We start from the raw sequence: 8,351 nt of genomic DNA, 5'->3' as shown, positions 1-8,351 counted from the left end.
CTTATCTTTATACTTTGGGTAGTGTCTTGTTTCCTTGTCAATCCTAGAGGAGCCAAAAATGCTCATGAGAGATTCATAGATTCCAACATATGTAGTATCAAGATTGGAATGATAGACCAATAGCCTGTCAAGAATGCAAATGCTTATTTTAAGAAAACAGCCTAAACTAAGTATGGCAAAGTTGTATTTAAAAGAACTTCTCAATCATTTCATTAAACCTGAAATCTCTCATAACTCCAACTGTCATCTGTAGGAAACAGATGTTCTTAAAAACTGTGGATAGCATATCCTTTTAAAAATAGTAGGCTTTTTATAACTATAAAACACACTAAAATGAATATATAAGACAAACCAACTGACCTTGTCCCCTGTCTTTAGCATGAGACTCAAACTTTATTGCATTCTTTATTTCTGTCTCTGTAGTAACCTGCTGATATATTGGTGGTTGTCTTAGCCTTCCACAAAGGTCTATAAGCCCAGAGTTTGCTGACCCAACCTGAACTATCAGTGTCCTTTTCCATACTGCTGGACCAGCGACAGGTTGAATTTTTGATTTTGTTTCTGTTCCACGGCAACATTTTAAATCCTTATATCAGCAAGCAAAGCTTACTAATGAACTAACGAAGTCAACTAGAATCACATCCTATAAATGGCTGAACTTCTAAGAGGTACATTCTCTACCTTCTGCTTTGGGCATTTAACAATACTCCTATTGAGTTGCTGAATGCCCAATGAACAACCACAAAGTCTTTCATATCTCTTTTTGTCATAAATATGATGGGGTTTATGTTGTAATTGTAAATATATATTTTTCCAGTAATGAAAATTTCTTTACAAAAAAGGTGCATGGTTCTAGTTAGCAATCCTAAGTGAAAAAAAGTGCTGTGCCACATCCATCAGGAAGGTTAAATCCAGATGGTTGGAGCATATGGCAACAGTGAAGTTGTCACTGCGACGCCTCTGAGTATTCGTTGTGTGCCCAAACGAAGATGCTGCTATCTTTACTGAGCTGACCTTCGAGGAAACAAGCAGAATTTCCCTCAGGGTGTCATCTGCTACTTTGGCTCACTATATGCCACCAACAAACTGGTTTCAAAGGCAAACACACACCAAGACAGGGCTTCCCCGAGAGGCTTTATTAGATAAATTATTTTAAATGCTTCTGGTCAGGATAAGTCTGATGAAGACAGATGGCAAAATGGAGGACTCTATTTCCAAAGGAATAAGAATTTTTTCAAGCTTTTCTTCAGTGCCACTCTGTTTCTGGGAAAGATTTAAGAACTGTGTCTGTACATAAGAAAGAAAGCATTCATAAATGTTGATAAACTATACCAAATTTCTATAAAAACAGAGTGTTTTTTTCACAAACATTATCTCTCTAAGAATGCTTTAATTGGGGTGTGTTTCCAGTAGGAGATATTACCCCTGTGGGGCTGCTTTTAATGTGGAAGTTGGGAATATTGCCTCCCTCATGCAAAATAAGGAAAGCAGAAATTAAGCTCCTTGCATAACACAGTCCTTCAGCATGAATCACTTTAAATGGGTGAAATGCCAGAAGGAAAAACTAATGAACACAAGTAATAACTGCAAATGGGTAGTTAGAAGAAACACAGAAGGTAAGGCAAATTGTAAAGCCTCTCTAAAGGAGAACCACCACTAATTTAGCTGCTGGTGAGCAGTAGCTGGAGCAGTTCAGCGCTGTGCCTAGGGAGGGAGCACACAAGGCAGAGGGGAGTTGTTATGTGGTTTTAAGGATCAGTCAGGACTCATGCTACTGAAAGGTTACAGGAGGAAGCTGCCGTTGGTAGCTCTTTTTCAGCACTCAGTATGTTTTGAGAGTATGGATGGTTTCTGACTGGATATCACACAAAAGAATCATTCAGAAAACAGATTGACATATTTATGCTTTGGTTGTTTATTCAAAAGGGAAGGCAGAGCAAGTCAAACCATGGTTTGGCGTGTGTTTCTGGGATGATCTAACTTTCTTCTTGTGAGCCAGCAGAGGAAGGCCTTAAGTTTGGACTCCTTCCAGAAAATTTATGTTTCACAAATATATTTTCCTATAATAAAATATTATTTGGCAATAAAACAAGTCCTTCTGCATACTGTATCTCATTTGGAGGAGACTCTGTTGCTGGCTGCTGATCAAACTCTGTCTTTACAATTTTTGCAGCAGGTTCACAATTAAGAACTACTGCTACAAATTATTCTGGGTATCTTGAACTTCATTATCTCATGCTAAATCTATTTTTTTTAATATTGAAATAGCATCACAAAGAACATTGCATAGAAAGTTTCTTGGGAAAATACATTCAAAGTACATCGCAGGAGTCATACTGAGATTTCATAAATCTTTATGTTAGCAACACCACTTTATTTATAGCATAATTTTTCTAGATGGTGATAATTGCTGTAGTCAGTACCAAAGTATAGCAATCTGTAATTTAAAAATCAATTCTTTTTAATTCTGTTTTAAAATTCAAGCTGCCTTTTTTTTTTTTAAAGATTTTTAGCTGAAATTGAAAGAATTAAAGTGGGGGGGGGCTGTTTTTCAGTTGATACAGCATTTTAGAGCTGTCTGCCTCAGGGTTGTTTCTTGTAATCTTTGGGACACAAGAGAGAATGATACCTGCACTCTTTTTTGCTGTAAACATATAATTTTGCTGTCCTGAATTTTGTAGTCTCTTCTAATTGCATGAAAATTATTTGACTTCCTTTTTTGTTTGTCACCTGGGTATTGCAAAGCACTAATACCAGTTTAGCTGGCTGTTCTGTAACAAGGAGAGAATTTTGCAGCTCTGTGAGGCAAATGCAAGTTAAAATAAAAGGTTGTCAGCTATATAATGATGCCTTAATATTTTCTGAGGTTCCTTAGGCCTTGTTCATGCCAAGGAGCCCATTTCTCAGGTAATAATATTAGCACTGCATTTACATTTACAGTATTTCAAACCTGTTTCAGCGCAGAGACCTCAGCAGGGCACACAGATTTTCCTGGACCCCCTTTTTTATGGCATGTGATGGCATTGTAAATGGCATTATCCTCAGACCTGTCCGGGGAGTTTTGTGGGTTCCAGATGCACCCCAGCCCTGAGGTGACTCTGAGCACCCTGAAGGGGACATCAACCTGTGCTTTATAACTCCTAGGAGCACTTTTCTGATTCAGGGTCACAAATATTAAAAGAAGCATTTCTCTCTGCAGCCACAAAGCTTTCTGTCAAATCAGTCTGTCAGCCTGTGCTGAAGTATCTTTTTGTGAAAATTGACTTCCTAATATTAGTGTCAAAAAGGGACACAGTATTTTATTATTTGCTTTGTTTTGGGTTCTTTTGTTCCATAACTCAAAAGACTGGAAAGTAGTTATTATATAATACCCAACTCAATAGCTCAGGCACCTACATTCTTTCATCTTGGTTTTGTGAGTGCAATTATTACTTAAAAATTACAGTTGCTACTGTTACAGTGCCTTGGACTGAATTTAAAAAAAGAGCTATTCATAAAATATTATTTCTAAAGAAAGTAGACATTTGTCATGTTTTAAGCTTGTTGAGTTCTTGTGAAAATCAGTCTGAGAGAAACTGGTTAAACATCAGGATTTAAACCTCTTATTTCTATATGTGGTAATACAAGGTACCATGTCTCTACCTTTAGTCAAACTCTCTATAACTAAAACTCAAGCTGCTTTAGCTTATCAGCCGAGTTACTGTTCTTGATCTTATAGAAAAGTAGGTTTGGTTGTTTATTTTACTATCTAATGCTTATCACAAGCTGCATTTTAGTTGCCTTTAATTTTCCCACATCTCAGCACTTGGGAGTGAAATCTGCAGTGCAGAACCTCTGTTTAAGGTGCAGTTGTTTGAGGGACATCCAAATAAAATGCATTTAATGAAGATATATAATGTGAGGGCATAGATATACGTGTGTGTGTGTGTGTGTATAAGGCAAAAGTATCCTCTAAATAAGATCTACCATATGTTCTTTAGCATCAAGTAACCAAGCGAAAATTAATCCCTTACTTTGCTGAAGAGAATCTGGTGCTTTAGTTTTTATTTAGAACTCTTCTATTACTGGGAGGCCACCTATTGCCTTGTCATGCAAATCTGACTGTGATTAATATCCCTGAGAAACACACTCAGCAGCAATTTGCAGGTTTGGAGCCTGAATTACCTGGAATTTTGGCTTTACGTAGCCTGTTTCATCCTCTGATTTGTGTGGGTTTGGACTCACCAGGAACCGTCACTTCAACAGGGTAAAACTTCCAGCTGCCCATCGTGAAAATGTCTACAGGAATATGATGCTACATCATTCAGTATTTGCACCATAATTCAAACGGAGAGGGACTCACAGGCAAACTTAACTCAAGGACATCCTGATTCCCAAAGCCTTGTGTTTTCAACAACAGTTTTCTGTTTTAACAATAATTTTCTAGGTCTTTTTTTTTTTATAACACAATGTTCACTTTGACTACATTACTTGGGACCCAAAATTTAATGGCAATCAGTAGGATTTGAGACCATTTCAGTAGTTCTAACAAGGTTTTTACCAGATATGGCATAGGTCATGTCACAGGTTTTGTATAATTCAAAGGTTGGGAGAAAAGGTTGGCTGCATCCATGATATCTGATAAAACGTAAAACAAGTTATTTACCTTCCTGGATAAAGAACCTGGAAAAACTACTCTAAAGCATTTTTTACTTTAGCTTTCATGCACTTAGCAGTTACTAAGCAGAAAAAAGATCATCTTTCTTCCTCATCTGGGCATTTTTTTCTCCAAACTAATAAATTCTATTTGAAAAATATTTTGTAAATTATTTTTAATTGAATAAATGTGATCTGGACAAAAGTCGTATCTTAGAGATATTTCTTCCCATCTTAACCAATAGGTAATAAAGTATAGGAAAAATGAGCTAATCTTGTGGATAAAAAGCTCAAATACGTTGTCAATTTAAAACTAGAAAGCTTAATTCTGTGCTGATTATAGTGTTGCTGGTGTTTGTGCTGCAATAGCTCCAAAGAGTCTTTTCATAGAGACTTTGTTATACCAGATATTGTACCACGGCCTTGTCCCAAGCACTGACAACCTACAGAGCAAGAACTAAAACACCAATCAAAATAAAGCAGCTGTATTCCCACTTTCAGAAAAGAGAATAATCTGGATTTCTCAAGAAGCCTTCAGGAATTGAATGAACTCTATACTGAGCTTCGTAGATGCAGCAGGACCAAGGATGTGCTTATTTTATCACTGAGTGTTTCACTGAGGAGCTTCAGTTGTAAAATACGACATTGATCAGCTATGTGATGTTTTTCTCAGTGGAATCTACACCTGCAAAGAGAGATCTACACAAATGTTGAAGCATGCTAGGTCTGGGCCTGAATGGCATGCAAAAGGAAATCTTGTAAAATAAAAAGACAGATCTGGTCCAAGATTTAGGACAAAATATGGAAGTCCTCATGTTCTCCCTTAGATTTAAATGAAGAGCATCACTTAGGAATCCTTTCAAGGTAGATATACTTATGGTTCAATTTATAGTTTATGGCAGTGTGATGTCACTGCTTCTCCATCAGCTTCTCCAGGCTTCATTTTCTAGGAGGATGTCTCAAAAGGTTGATGTTACATCATATCCCAGTGAACAGACAGCCAGCTTGTGCTGTGGTAGTAGATGCTGGTGCTGAGCTGCTTCAATGCCCTGTGCCTCCAGCTATGTCTGACATGGGAAAGTGTACAAACAGCTCTGTCTGTCTCAATAAAGAACCATTGGGAATAAATGCTTATTAGGAGCATTATGTATGCAGATGTGTCTAACAATATTTCCAGTAATGAACTGTGCATAAATGCCTACTGATGAACACACTGCAGGACCATAATGGTTTCAGTGAGACAATGCTTCCAGTTCTGCTTCCAGTATTGGAGTAAGTCAGAGTGAAAATCAGATTTTGCAAAGTTGGTAGGACCCAAGTAATAAAGACCCTGCCAGCTGGGAATTTTTTTCAGCATATTCTACCTGCCTCAAAACATTGATATTATAATACAGGAACAGAAAACAGGATTAATCTGTGCTGTCCAGACAGAGAACTGAGGAGCCAAAAGACTAAGTGCTTTTGGTCAAGGTCACTCTGGAAACCACCAGCAGAGCTGAAAATTGAATTGAGATGTCCAGTGTTTGACACAGATGTCTGGGCTCCAGCCCATGTCATCAGTCCCTCTCTCCAAACGGATATGTCACCAGAGGTACTCTCTCGTGCTGTTAATGTGTCCCACAGAAGAAAAGGTAGGTGCTGAAAGGGCTTTTGGTACAGTTTGAGGTATATTGCAAATGATTCTAAATATGGAGAGGAAAATGAGCTAAAGCATGGGCAAGAAAATGAAGTTGTCTTTACAGAGTGGAAGTAATTCTGTTGATACCTAGCATCTCTCAAGAATTCAAGTTTCATAACTGGAATCTTGTGGTGCTAAAAATGTAAGACAGTGTGGGATTGTAATGCTGTGTAAGGGACCCAGGGTAAACTTGGATCTAATTTTGTATGTGCCCCACAGGGTGAGAAATGCTTTGAAGACATATTTGGATCTGTCATTTTTTGCAGCAAACAATGTCACCTGATGATAACTCAAATGGACAGTTATACCTTGCGAAAAAAATCACCCCCACCAACCTCCTCCAAATTAAAAATTTAGTACTTTACATCATTCTCACTCAATATTTCATAGGTTAGAAGAAGCTGCCACAGAGGAAATGGTTTTTTTACAGTTATAATTTCCATGACAAGGTGAATATGAGGTGGGGGATAAGCAAAAAAAGGAAGAGGATAGAAAAGCAAAAAAGGCAAGTCTGGGCAGTCAACTGAGTATGTTTCTGTGAAGAGAAAAGAGATTTCTTACCACACTGCTCCCAGGAGCACCACCATGGCTTAAAAGCATTCTTCTGTTTGGTGGAAGTGTGTGTGCCTGCTTGATTGAGTGGAAGGAGTGCAGGGGGAAAATGAGAACACAAATATGTGTTTTGGCTGTCATACAGTCAATACAGTAATAGGTCAGCAGAAACATCAAAACACTATCAAGAACTGTTTTCAGGGCTGTGAGTGAGCAAAATTTGTTGGGCAATCAGCCAAGGGAAAGGAGAAGAGGTCTTCTGTTGTTCTTAGAGCTCATCAAGGGGCACTAAAGAAGCAAACTGAAATCTCTTTATATTAGAAAGTCAATAGTTCACAAACAGTTTGTATTATGGTGCAAAAATTTTTGTATAGTAAGTTTGGGGTGAATTCAATACTCAGGAACAATAAAGTCAAGATTCATTGCAAGTAAATCATTATAACTGCTTATCAACTCTGTGCACAGCTTTTGCAAAGCTGCTTTGCTCTAAAAACTAACCAACCAGGAGCACCTGAGAACTTCAAGCCATTTTTTTAGAACTTTCCTTTTTGAAAGACAAGGAAAGAGTCACCAGTGTTCATCTCTCAGAAGGATCTGTAAAAGCTGCAAAACACCTGTCTAAAAGCCATAGATGAAATACTTAGAAAAATGCTTTCAACATTTGTCCCCAACACATAGGAAGTGCCTTCACAGTAAAATGTACTACATGAGTGAAATGATATTGTAAATTAGTTATTAAGCAGCCCAAATGTTTTTAAACTTCACATCCCTTTGGGATGTTCTTATCTCAGTAACAGAGATAACCTGCTACAAGTACTTGTCAAGCATTATGGGGCAGGATAAACCTGCCTGCAAAGCTTTTTAGGTGCTGTAATGAAAAGGTTTTCACCTTCATGTCTGAAAAGTTTGAAACACTGCGCACATGTCAGAAAAACTGATGCTGAGGCAATGCAGCCTTTTCAGCTATATTTTCATTCTTATCACAGTCTTCTCACTGGGAGACAATGAGGAAGAACGCAAAATTCTTTGGCTTGTAGTACAACCAACAAAGGGTTTTCATTTCCTCTGTTTCATTTCCTCTGTTCATTTCCCACATGCAGGCTGTATTGAAAGCAGTAACACAATAACTTTTGCTTTTATTCCTTTCACATGAATAAAGGCAGATGATAACAGTACCATCATTATTTGCCACCCTCCCATGTGCATACACTGTTCCAGACCTTCATAGGCAGCCCTTTCTATGAAGCTTGCTGGGTGCAGAGGCTGCATGGATGGAATCTGTAACCTAAAGTGAAGGATTTTCATCTTCCTGAGCAAATGAGTCCATTCTGCAAATCAAAATACCCAGAAAAGGCTGTGAAGTACATGAACATGGATTGCATTAATCTGTCAGCACAACAGGACCATACCAGGTGATTTGCTCATGGCAGTTCTAACAATCCTGCACTCAAGAAAAGGTTGTTTTCTGCATCATAAGTGAGTCAAA

General features: G+C 37.9%; 1 long non-coding RNA gene across 1 annotated transcript; it reads right to left on the bottom strand.

Moving 5' to 3' along the window:
* Positions 1-1,148: 1,148 nt before the first annotated feature.
* On the bottom strand, positions 1,149-6,959 carry LOC113958088. The gene is made up of 3 exons (XR_003531416.1): positions 6,875-6,959; positions 4,165-4,278; positions 1,149-1,287 (listed from the first exon to the last, which is right to left on the bottom strand). It is a non-coding gene; the product is annotated as an uncharacterized LOC113958088 (long non-coding RNA).
* Between the last annotated feature and the right edge of the window lie 1,392 nt (positions 6,960-8,351).

This window comes from Corapipo altera, unplaced genomic scaffold, assembly GCF_003945725.1.
Source record: "Corapipo altera isolate COAL_440 unplaced genomic scaffold, ASM394572v1 RXGC01000115.1, whole genome shotgun sequence".
NCBI lineage: Eukaryota > Metazoa > Chordata > Aves > Passeriformes > Pipridae > Corapipo > Corapipo altera.
This window is presented reverse-complemented; position numbering and strand designations above follow the sequence as displayed.